The sequence below is a fragment of the Tamandua tetradactyla genome, chromosome 8 (assembly GCF_023851605.1).
Source record: "Tamandua tetradactyla isolate mTamTet1 chromosome 8, mTamTet1.pri, whole genome shotgun sequence".
In the NCBI taxonomy this organism is placed as follows: Eukaryota; Metazoa; Chordata; class Mammalia; order Pilosa; family Myrmecophagidae; genus Tamandua; species Tamandua tetradactyla.
Genome location: NC_135334.1, coordinates 53773356 through 53786090, shown reverse-complemented (window position 1 = coordinate 53786090; position 12735 = coordinate 53773356). Strand labels below are relative to the sequence as shown.

The 12735-nt window shown below is 38.9% G+C and overlaps 1 pseudogene; it reads right to left on the bottom strand.

Moving 5' to 3' along the window:
* Positions 1 to 12735, bottom strand: part of LOC143645099 (tripartite motif-containing protein 43-like) — a 601918-nt pseudogene that overhangs the window by 517927 nt on the left and 71256 nt on the right.

Genomic DNA, 12735 nt, shown 5'->3' with positions numbered 1-12735 from the left:
AAACAGGAAGCCAGGAGAAGAAGCTAGCAGATGATGCCGCGTTCTCCATGTGCCCTTCCACTTGAGAAAGAAACCCTGAACTTCATCGACCTTCTTGAATCAAGGTATTTTCCCCTAGATGCCTTAGATTTGTTATTTTTATAGACTTGTTTCAATTGGGACATTTTCTTGGTCTTAGAACTGTAAACTAGCAACTTATTAAATTTCCCCTTTTAAAAGTCATTCTATTTCTGGTATATTGCATTCTGGCAGCTAGCAAACTGGAACACTTACTATTACCATAATAGGTGACTAAATGTTTGTTTGAATTATATGGTTTTTGTCATCCCTACTTGTCTATTAAATCTTGAATGGGAATGGCTGCATATTTCCAAGACTAAAAACACATTACTTTGTCCAAGGTAGGCCATGAAGTAAACAATTGCTCTATTGAATACTTATAAACCCAGCCTTAAGAGACACCTCTTTGAAAATGCATAGCAATGGGACAATATTGCCTACAGATACATATTTAAAAATAAAAGTTTGTGAGAAAGGATTTTATAAACTGTTAATTGATGACTAAAACAGTTTCAGTGATAATGGATATAAATCCATTTGCTTCCAACATGCCTGGAATGGGGAGATAATTTAAGGGACTTGGACAAAATTTAAATTAGCCCTTTGCAGAAAGAGTAAGGAACTAGCCAAGAACTCATTATTAATATAATAATTTCTATATTGTTAACATTAATCATTAATAACTTTTTAATGGGAATAGAAGTTAGTACTTATTGTTTACTAATTCTATGCATTGAATTAATCCCTCTTATCTGGGCTATGTATTTTAATCCTATCAGGAATACTACTAATTCATTTTCTATTCATACCAACATCTCATAATGAGGAGACTTGGCACAGTGTGAAAAATTATTGTCCAAAATCATACATAAAGTGAATGATTAAGTGATTTATCCAAGACTCAAATACACATTTTTTAAAACTTTTTTATTGTAAAGTATAACATATATGCAAAGTAAAGAAATAAAAAAACAATAGTTTTCAAAGCCCTCTTCAACAAGTGGCTACAGGACAGATCCCAGAGCTTGTCATGGGCAACAATATGATCCTCTCATATTTTTCCTTCTAGCTGCTCCAGAATATAGGAGGTTAGAGGGCTTAAATTTTTTTTTATCATCACAATTGACTTTTTTCCTTCTTTTTTTTGTGAAAAATAACATATATACAAAAAAGCTATACATTCCAAAGGACAGCACCATAATAAGTTGTAGAACGTATCTCAGAGTTTGACATGGGTTACAATTCCACAATTTTAGGTTTTTACTTCTAACTGCTCTAAAATACTGGAGACTAAAAGAGATATCAACTTAATGACTCAGCATTCATATTCATTTGTTAAGTCCTATCTTCTATGTATAACTCCACCATCACCTTTAATTTTTCCATCCCTCTTTTTAAGGGTGTTTGGGCTATGGCGATTCTAAATTTTTGTATCGGTAAGGGTCTGTCACTAATATGGGGTAGTGAGATGGAATTATCTGAGATTCTGGAGAGGGTGGGCTAGGTTTCAGGACTTATCTGGTTCAGGGACCCATCTGGAGGTTGTAGGTTTCTGGAAAGTTACTCTAGTGCATGGAATCCTTGTGGAATCTTATATATTGTCCTAGGGTCTCTTTAGGATTGGCTGGAATGGCCCTGGTTGGGGGTTGGCAGGCTATGATAGGTAGCAAGGTCTACCTGAAGCTTGCATAAGAGCAACCTCCAGAGTAGCCTCGACTATTTGAACTCTCTCTGCCACTAATACTTTATTAGTTATACTTCTTTTCCTCCTTTTGGTCAGGATAGAATTGTTGATCCCATGGTGCCAAGTCTGAATTCATTCCTAGGTGTCATCTCCCACATTTCCAGGGAGACTTTCACCCCTGGATGTGATGTCCCATGTGTGGGGGAGGACAATGATTTCACTTGCAGAGTTGGGCTAAGAGAGACTGAGGCCACATCTGAGCAACAAAAGAGGTCCTTCAGAAGTAACTCTTAGGTATGTCTGTAGGTAGTCTTAGCTTCTCTGCTACCTACATAACTTCAGAAGAGTAAGTTTCATGATTGAGGGCATGTCCTGTTGAATTTGGTGTCCCTTACATTTGAGAGAGTATCAGGGGATTCTCTGATGGTAAGGTTTAATAGTTCCATATTTTTCTCCCATCCCTCAGGGGACTTTGCCAATACTTTTTGAGTATCTGCTTAATTTACTCTAGAATGTATCCAGGCATTACAATAATCTATACAGGATTAAAGGACCTCTTTCTTTCTTATTCTGTGTTTCCTGTGTTTTAGTTGTTCAAATGAGCTATACAGATAAGTTGAATTAGATTATGCACTACAGAAAATTTCAGTTGCAGACCAAATAAACCTTTCTTCCACTGGTCTCAAAGAGTATGTGTGGTTCTAAAATACAGACACTGTCTTCCTTACCCCTATATTCTTAATTACTTTAACCCCAATCTGTTCAGCTTCATTCTTATCTCTAAATATCAAATTATATATATAAAACAGCCTCTCAAAATCCAGAAATAATAATCACCATTCCAGATTTAATGTGTCTGCAATAAAAGCTTACAATCTAGGCCCCTGTTTTCTTATAAACACTTTCTAAAGGTGACCATACTATTGTTCTTTTGTTTCTTTGCTTAATTTTTCTCACCAAATATACCAGATGTTCATTCACATTGTTGCATGCCTCACAACTTTGTTCCTTTTTATAGCAGCACAATCTTCGTTCATAAGTATACACCATCATTTACCAATCTACTTCTCATCAGTACATCCTTCAGCCACCTGCATTCATCGGGCATCACATAGAAGGCCCAATGTCCACAGTTCATCCACATCCTCAATTTTAAATAATTTCATTGTTCCCAGGGGAAAATAAACCAATAAACACACCCTTGCCAAATAGAAAATCTAAACCTCCTCTTAACTCTTGTCCCTTACCCCATTGTTTACCTCTGCTGTTGCTGTGGTAGTGCTGATGGTTTCCTTTTGAACATAGCACATAGCACGCAATAGCAGCTTTCCCCTGTACCCTGGACTTAAACACTCTTTTTTTTTTAATTTTAAAATAATAAGTACCATCTATTTTCAGCACACTGCAGTAATGACATTCTTTGTTCTTCCTCATTCAAAAACAATTTTTAAATTTGTACATTTAGTCACTATCATTATACACTCTAGGCATTCCTAGATTATACCATCTCAGTCCTTATCATCTATCTTTCTTTCTGATTTCATTTATGCCCCAGCCCTCCTCCCTTTTTTTTTTATTTTTTTATTAACGGAAAGAAAAAAAAAGAAATTAACACAACATTTAGAAATCATACCATTCTACATATGCACTCAGTAATTCTTAACATCATCACATAGATGCATGATCATTGTTTCTTAGTACATTTGCATCAGTTTAGAGGATCTAGCAACACAACAGAAAAAGATATAAAATGTTAATATAAAGAAAAGAAATAAAAGTAGTAATAATAGTAAAAAACAACAGCAACAAACAAACCAACAAGCAAACAAAAACAAAAAAAACCCTATAGCTCAGATGCAGCTTCATTCAGTATTTTAACATGATTACTTTACAATTAGGTATTATTGTGCTGTCCATTTTTGAGTTTTTGTATCTAGTCCTGTTGCACAGTCTGTATCCCTTCAGCTTCAATTACCCATTGTCTTACCCTGTTTCTAACTCCTGCTGAACTCTGTTACCAATGACATATTTCAAGTTTATTCTCGAATGTCCGTTCACATCAGTGGGACCATACAGTATTTGTCCTTTAGTTTTTGGCTGGATTCACTCAGCATAATATTCTCTAGGTCCATCCATGTTATTACATGGTTCATAAGTTTATCTTGTCTTAAAGCTGCATAATATTCCATCGTATGTATATACCACAGTTTGTTTAGCCACTCTTCTGTTGATGGAGATTTTGGCTGTTTCCATCTCTTTGCAATTGTAAATAACGCTGCTATAAACATTGGTGTGCAAATGTCCGTTTGTGTCTTTGCCCTTAAGTCCTTTGAGTAGATACCTAGCAATGGTATTGCTGGGTCGTATGGCAGTTCTATATTCAGCTTTTTGAGGAACCGCCAAACTGCCTTCCACAGTGGTTGCACCCTTTGACATTCCCACCAACAGTGGATAAGTGTGCCTCTTTCTCCGCATCCTCTCCAGCACTTGTCATTTTCTGTTTTGTTGATAATGGCCATTCTGGTGGGTGTGAGATGATATCTCATTGTGGTTTTGATTTGCATTTCTCTAATGGCCAGGGACATTGAGCATCTCTTCATGTGCCTCTTGGCCATCCGTATTTCTTCTTCTGGTAGGTGTCTGTTTAAGTCTTTTTCCCATTTTGTAATTGGGTTGGCTGTCTTTTTGTTGTTGAGTTGAATAATCTCTTTATAAATTCTGGATACTAGACCTTTATCTGATATGTCGTTTCCAAATATTGTCTCCCATTGTGTAGGCTGTCTTTCTACTTTCTTGATGAAGTTCTTTGATGCACAAAAGTGTTTAATTTTGAGGAGCTCCCATTTATTTATTTCCTTCTTCAGTGTTCTTGCTTTAGGTTTAAGGTCCATAAAACCACCTCCAGTTGTAAGATCCATAAGATATCTCCCAACATTTTCCTCTAACTGTTTTATGGTCTTAGACCTAATGTTTAAATCTTTGATCCATTTTGAGTTAACTTTTGTATAGGGTGTGAGAGATGGGTCTTCTTTCATTCTTTTGCATATGGATATCCAGTTCTCTAGGCACCATTTATTGAAGAGACTGTTCTGTCCCAGGTGAGTTGGCTTGACTGCCTTATCAAAGATCAAATGTCCATAGATGAGAGGGTCTATATCTGAGCACTCTATTCGATTCCATTGGTCGATATATCTATCTTTATGCCAATACCATGCTGTTTTGACCACTGTGGCTTCATAATATGCCTTAAAGTCAGGCAGCGCGAGACCTCCAGCTTCGTTTTTTTTCCTCAAGATGTTTTTAGCAATTCGGGGTACCCTGCCCTTCCAGATAAATTTGCTTATTGGTTTTTCTATTTCTGAAAAATAAGTTGTTGGGATTTTGATTGGTATTGCATTGAATCTGTAAATCAATTTAGGTAGGATTGACATCTTAACTATATTTAGTCTTCCAATCCATGAACACGGTATGCCCTTCCATCTATTTAGGTCTTCTGTGATTTCTTTTAACAGTTTTTTGTAGTTTTCTTTATATAGGTTTTTTGTCTCTTTGGTTAAATTTATTCCTAGGTATTTTATTCTTTTAGTTGCGATTGTAAATGGGATTCGTTTCTTGATTTCCCCCTCAGCTTGTTCATTACTAGTGTATAGAAAAGCTACAGATTTTTGAATGTTGATCTTGTAGCCTGCTGCTTTTCTGTACTCATTTATTAGCTCTAGTAATTTTGTTGTGGATTTTTCTGGGTTTTCTACATATAGTATCATATCGTCTGCAAACAGTGATAGTTTTACTTCTTCCTTTCCAATTTTGATGCCTTGTATTTCTTTTTCTTGCCTAATTGCTCTGGCTAGAACTTCCAACACAATGTTGAATAATAGAGGTGATAGTGGACATCCTTGTCTTGTCCTGATCTTAGGGGGAAAGTTTTCAATTTTTCCCCATTGAGGATGATATTAGCTGTGGGTTTTTCATATATTCCCTCTATCATTTTAAGGAAGTTCCCTTGTATTCCTATCTTTTGAAGTGTTTTCAGCAGGAAAGGATGTTGAATCTTGTCAAATGCCTTCTCTGCATCAATTGAGATGATCATGTGATTTTTCTGCTTTGATTTGTTGATATGGTGTATTACATTAATTGATTTTCTTATGTTGAACCATCCTTGCATACCTGGGATGAATCCTACTTGGTCATGATGTATAATTCTTTTAATGTGTTGTTGGATACGATTTGCTAGAATTTTATTGAGGATTTTTGCATCTGTATTCATTAGGGAGATTGGTCTGTAGTTTTCTTTTTTTGAAATATCTTTGCCTGGTTTTGGTATGAGGGTGATGTTGGCTTCATAGAATGAATTAGGTAGTTTTCCCTCCACTTCGATTATGTTGAAGAGTTTGAGGAGAGTAGGTACTAATTCTTTCTGGAATGTTTGATAGAATTCACATGTGAAGCCGTCTGGTCCTGGACTTTTCTTTTTAGGGAGCTTTTGAATAACTAATTCAATCTCTTTACTTGTGATTGGTTTGTTGAGGTCGTCTATTTCTTCTTGAGTCAAAGTTGGTTGTTCATGTCTTTCCAGGAACCTGTCCATTTCTTCTAAATTGTTGTATTTATTAGCGTAAAGTTGTTCATAGTATCCTGTTATTACCTCCTTTATTTCTGTGAGGTCAGTAGTTATGTCTCCTCTTTCATTTCTAATCTTATTTATTTGCATCCTCTCTCTTCTTCTTTTTGTCAATCTTGCTAAGGGCCCATCAATCTTGTTGATTTTCTCATAGAACCAACTTCTGGTCTTATTGATTTTCTCTATTGTTTTCATGTTTTCAATTTCATTTATTTCTGCTCTAATCTTTGTTATTTCTTTCCTTTTGCTTGCTTTGGGATTAGTTTTATGTTCTTTCTCCAGTTCTTCCAAGTGGACAGTTAATTCCTGCATTTTTGCCTTTTCTTCTTTTCTGATAAAGGCATTTAGGGCAATAAATTTCCCTCTTAGCACTGCCTTTGCTGCGTCCCATAAGTTTTGATATGTTGTGTCTTCATTTTCATTTGCCTCTAGGTATTTACTAATTTCTCTTGCAATTTCTTCTTTGACCCACTTGTTGTTTAAGAGTGTGTTGTTGAGCCTCCATGTATTTATGAATTTTCTGGCCCTCCGCCTATTATTGCTTTCCAACTTCATTCCTTTATGATCCGAGAAAGTGTTGTGTATGATTTCAATATTTTTAAATTTGTTAAGACTTGCTTTGTGACCCAGCATATGGTCTATCTTTGAGAATGATCCATGAGCACTTGAAAAAAAGGTGTATCCTGCTGTTGTGGGATGTAATGTCCTATAAATGTCTGTTAAGTCAAGTTCATTTATAGTAATATTCAGGTTCTCTATTTCTTTATTGATCCTCTGTGTAGATGTTCTGTCCATTGATGAGAGTGGTGAATTGAAGTCTCCAACTATTATGGTATATGTGTCTATTTCCCTCTTCAGTGTTTGCAGTGTATTCCTCACGTATTTTGGGGCATTCTGGTTCGGTGCGTAAATATTTATGATTGTTATGTCTTCTTGCTTAATTGTTCCTTTTAATAGTATATAGTGTCCTTCTTTGTCTCTTTTAACTGTTTTACATTTGAAGTCTAATTTGTTGGATATTAGTATAGCCACTCCTGCTCTTTTCTGGTTGTTGTTTGCATGAAATATCTTTTCCCAACCTTTCACTTTCAACCTATATTTATCTTTGGGTCTAAGATGTGTTTCCTGTAGACAGCATATAGAAGGATCCTGTTTTTTAATCCATTCTGCCAGTCTATGTCTTTTAATTGGGGAATTCAGTCCATTGACATTTAGAGTTATTACTGTTTGGATAATATTTTCCTCTACCATTTTGCCTTTTGTATTATATATATCATATCTGACTTTCCTTCTTTCTACACTTTTCTCCATGTCTCTCTCTTCTGTCTTTTTGTATCTGACTCTAGTGCTTCCTTTAGTATTTCTTGCAGAGCTGGTCTCTTGGTCACAAATTCTCTTAGTGACTTTTTGTCTGAGAATGTTTTAATTTCTCCCTCATTTTTGAAGGACAATTTTGCTGGATATAGGAGTCTTGGCTGGCAGTTTTTCTCTTTTAGTAACTTAAATATATCATCCCACTGTCTTCTAGCTTCCATGGTTTCTGCTGAGAAATCTACACATAGTCTTATTGGGTTTCCCTTGTATGTGACGGATTGTTTTTCTCTCGCTGCCTTCAAGATCCTCTCTTTCTCTTTGACCTCTGACATTCTAACTAGTAAGTGTCTTGGAGAATGCCTATTTGGGTCTAATCTCTTTGGGGTGCGCTGCACTTCTTGGATCTGTAATTTTAGGTCTTTCATAAGAGTTGGGAAATTTTCAGTGATAATTTCTTCCATTAGTTTTTCTCCTCCTTTTCCCTTCTCTTCTCCTTCTGGGATACCCACTACACGTATATTTGTACGGTTCACATTGTCCTTGAGTTCCCTGATACCTTGTTCAAATTTTTCCATTCTTTTCCGGATAGTTTCTGTTTCTTTTTGGAATTCAGATATTTCAACCTCCAAATCACTAATTCTATCTTCTGTTCCTTTAAATCTGTCATTGTAGGTATCCATTGTTTTTTCCATCTTTTCTACTTTATCTTTCACTTCCATAAGTTCTGTGATTTGTTTTTTCAGTTTTTCTATTTCTTCTTTATGTTCAGCCCATGTCTTCTTCATGTCCTCCCTCAATTTATCGATTTCGTTTTTGAAGAGGTTTTCCATTTCTGTTCGTATATTCAGCATTAGTTGTTTCAGCTCCTGTATCTCATTTGAACTATTGGTTTCTTCGTTTGACTGGGCCATATGTTCAATTTTCTGAGCGTGATCTGTTATCTTCTGCTGGCATCTGGGCATTTAGTCAGATTTCCCTGGGTGTTCAATCCCACAGGTTGAAAGATTTTTCTGTGCAATCTCTGGGTCTGTTCTTCCTATCCTGCCCAGTAGGTGGCGCTCGTGGCACACGCCTGTCTGTGGGTTCCACCAGCGAAAGTTGCTATGGGTCCCTCAACTCTGGAAAACTCTCGCCATAGGGGAGGTTCGGCAACCGAAGCATCTTGGAAGAATGCCAGCCGGCCCGGGGTTCCAAACGCGGGGAGGGTCGCCGGCCGTCGCAGCACAGGAGAGCGTCCGGCCAAATTAGCCAGTCGGCCCGGGGCACCAAGCGTGGCGGGAGGGCGCCAGCTGTCGCAGCCCGGGAGAGTGCACTGTTCCCAGCCGACGGGGGAGTCACGTGTTTGGAAGGGATCCCCCGGTCACTGTTCTCCGCAGTCTGGGGATTTCCGACCCAACTATCTCAGTTGTTCCGGGGGGCCTCGTGTGGTGGGGGCACCAGCCGCCGCGGCCTAAGGGGACCGCCTGTCCAATTCTACCAGCCGGCCCAGGAAGGTGGAAGGGAGGGACTCCGGTCGCTTGCCGTCCCACCCAGGAAAGCCCGTGCCCCTTGGTGATCTCACCGGAGCTGGTTCTCCCAGATAGTCAGCCGTTCCAGGATGGGGTACCCTGTCCCTTTGATCTCCCTCGTGGCTCCGGGAGCTGCTCTGTATTATCTCCACTCCCCCAGTAGCTGTTCTGGAGGAGGAAAGGTGAGGGCGGCAAGGCTGTCGAGGCTGGTGGCGGAGGAGCACGGTGAAGGCGGGGGAAGAGGGCACCGTGGTGGTTGGAGAGCAGCCGGAGCAGGAGGGGGAGGAGAGGGGAGAAGGAGGGCGGGCGGCTCGGCTGCTGCGGGGCGTGGGCGCCGCGCGGCGGGCCGGCGGAGAAAGCCCTCCTCCCTTTATCATTCTCACATTCAGCTTCATTCAGTGTTTTAACATAATTGTATTACAGTTAGTAATATTGTGCTGTCCATTTCTGAGTTTTTATATTCAGTCCTGTTGCACAATCTGTATCCCTTCAGCTCCAATTACCCAATATCTTACCCTATTTCTATCTCCTGAGGGTCTCTGTTAGCAAGGAAATATTCCAAGTTTATTCACTAATGTCAGTTCATATCAGTGAGACCATACAATATTTGTCCTTTTGTTTCTGGATAATCACACTCAGCATAATGTCCTTAAGGTTCATTCATGTTGTTACATACTTCATAACTTTATTCTGTCTTACAGCTGCATAATATTCCATCTTATGTAAATGTCACAATTTGCTTAGCCAACTGTCTGTTGATGGACATTTTGGCTGTTTCCATCTCTTGGTAATTGTTAATAATGCTGCTATGAACATTGGTGTGTAAATGTCCATTTGTGTCCTTGGCCTCGTGTCCTTTGAGTAGAGACAGCATATAGATGTGTCCTATTTTTAAATCCATTCTGCCAGACTATGTCTTTTGATAGGAGAGTTTAATCCATTAACATTCAGTGTTATTACTGCATGGGTAGTACTTTCTTCTACTATTTTGCCTTCTAGATTTTTTATGTCATATCTAATTTTCCTTCTTTTTACCTTTACTCATAGTCTTCCTTTCTACACTCTTCTCCACACCTCTCTCTTCTGTCTTCGTATCTGTCTCTAGTGTTCCCTTGAGTATTTCTTGCAGAGCTGGTCTCTTGGTCACAAATTCTCTCAGTGATTTCTTGTCTGAAAATGTTTTAATTTCTCCCTCATTTTTGAAGGACAATTTTGCTGGATATAGAATTCTTGGTTGGCAGTTTTTCTCTTTTAATAATTTAAATATATTATCCCACTGTCTTCTCACCTCCATGGTTTCTGCTGAGAGATCTGCACATAGTCTTATTGGGCTTCCCTTGTATGTGATGGATTGCTTTTCTCTTGCTGCTTTCAAGATCCTCTCTTTCTCTTTGACCTCTGACATTCTGATTATTAAATATCTTGGAGTATGTCTATTTGGATCTATTCTCTTTGGGGTATGCTGCACTTCTTGGATCTTTAATTTTAAGTCTTTCATAAGAGTTGGAAATTTTCAGTGATAATTTCCTCCATTAGTTTTTCTCCTCCTTTTCCCTTCTCTTCTCCTTCTGGGACACTCACAACACGTATATTCATGCGCTTCATATTGTCTTTCAATTCCTTGAGTCCCTGCTCATATTTTTCCATTTTTTTTCCCTATAGTTTCTGTTTCTTGTCGGATTTCAGATGTTCCATCCTACAGTTCAGAAATCCTATGTTCTGTCTCTCGAAATCTACCATTGTAGGTTTCCATTGTTTTTTTCATCTCTTCTACTGTGGCTTTCATTCCCATAAGTTCTGTGATTTGGTTTTTCAGACTTTCAGTTTCCTCTTTTTGGTCTTTCCTTGTCTTCTTTATATCCTCCCTCAATTCATTGATTTGGTTTTTGATGAGGTTTTCCATGTCTGATCGTACATTCTGAATTAATTGTTTCAGCTCCTGTATGTCATTTGAATTGTTGATTTGTTCCTTTGACCGGGCCATATCTTCAATTTTCCTAGTGTGATTTATTATTTTTTGCTGGCATCTAGGCATTTAATTACCTTAATCAGTTTATTCTGGAGGTTGCTTTCACTTCTTTTATCTACGGTTTTTTTGCTGGATGAATTTGTTGTCTATCTGTTCTTTGATATTCCGTTCAGCTTTATCTGGACCTTTAGCTTAAGTTTCGCTTAACAGAGGAGAATTTTTCAGTTCTTGTTTTCTTGTTTCTTGCCTTGCTTGTGTGGTGCCTTTCCCACACACACACTTAGGGGAGTCTACTTAGATATTATAGATCCCAGCCAGATTTTCCCAGACCAAACTGGCCTCCTATCAGGAGGAAAGAGTCACCTGCATCGGTTTTCCCTGAGGGTGAGACCCAGCAGGTTGAAAGACTTTCCTGTGAAGTCTCTGGACTCTGTTTTTCTTATCCTGCCCAGTATGTGGTGCTTGTCTGACTGCAGATCCCACCAGCATAAGATGATGCAGTACCTTTAACTTTGGCAGACTCTCTCTGCTGGGGGCATGGTGGAGACAGAGGAGAGGTTGTAGGCTGGTTTTAATGGCTTCAAATTACCAAGACCTGGTGTCCGAATTCCTTGATGGAGGGATTCCACCTGGGTGAGGCTTCACCCCTCCCCTGGGGAAGGCACAAACTCCAGATAAGCCCCCAAAAGAGCTCATTTCCTGCCTATGCCTAGGGCAGTTGCAGCCTGAAAAGTTCTGCTGTATCCAGAGGCAGTCAAGCCTTTGTAGATACACAGCCACAAAAACTCTGTTTCCTTCTTTTTTTTCCCCCCTTTTTCTGTCAGTCCTGCCCCCTTGGCGCTGGGGCAAAAATGAGCAACCTGCGCTTTGATCAGGTTCACCTAAGCTGGGGGCCTATTTTTAGTAGTCAGAATTTGTTAATTAGTTCCACAATTGGCATTTGATTGTGCCCAGTCCCTGCTGCTGGTAAAGTCCTTTCCTTTCCCCTCTGGAAAGCGGCCTGTGGGGGAGGGGCACTGGCTGCTGCAGTTTGGGAGCTCACAGTTCTGTGGGGGCTCACAGCCAGTCCAGCTGGTCCAGACTGGGGTACGATGTGTGTCCGGTCACTATCGTGGCTCCGGGAGCTGTTCTGTACTGTTTCTGGTTATTTAGTAGTTGTTCTGGAGGACGAACTAAAATGTGCATGTTGTTAAGCCGCCATCCTGACCCAGAAGTCCTTAAGCACTCTTTATAAAAGAATCATATCTTTGAAGTAATTCTTGCTAGAACTAATTCATATTTCTACTGAATCAATGGGACACATAAGTCTATACAACCCCTTTCAATCTTGTTCATCTTCAATATGGTACTATTACTTCTAATAGTAGAAGATCCTCCACTAGAGGATCACCTTCACTTCTATCTATTCCCTTACATTGGAGTTCAACCTCATTAGCTAATGATTCACCCATCTCTAGCTTCTATGTATCTCTAAGTCCCCTATCTTCTGTATTATATGTCTCTGACTATACCTTTATGCTGGTCATAAAAGTGGAATCATAAGTATTTATCCTTTTATGTCTGGCTGATTTCACTCAGC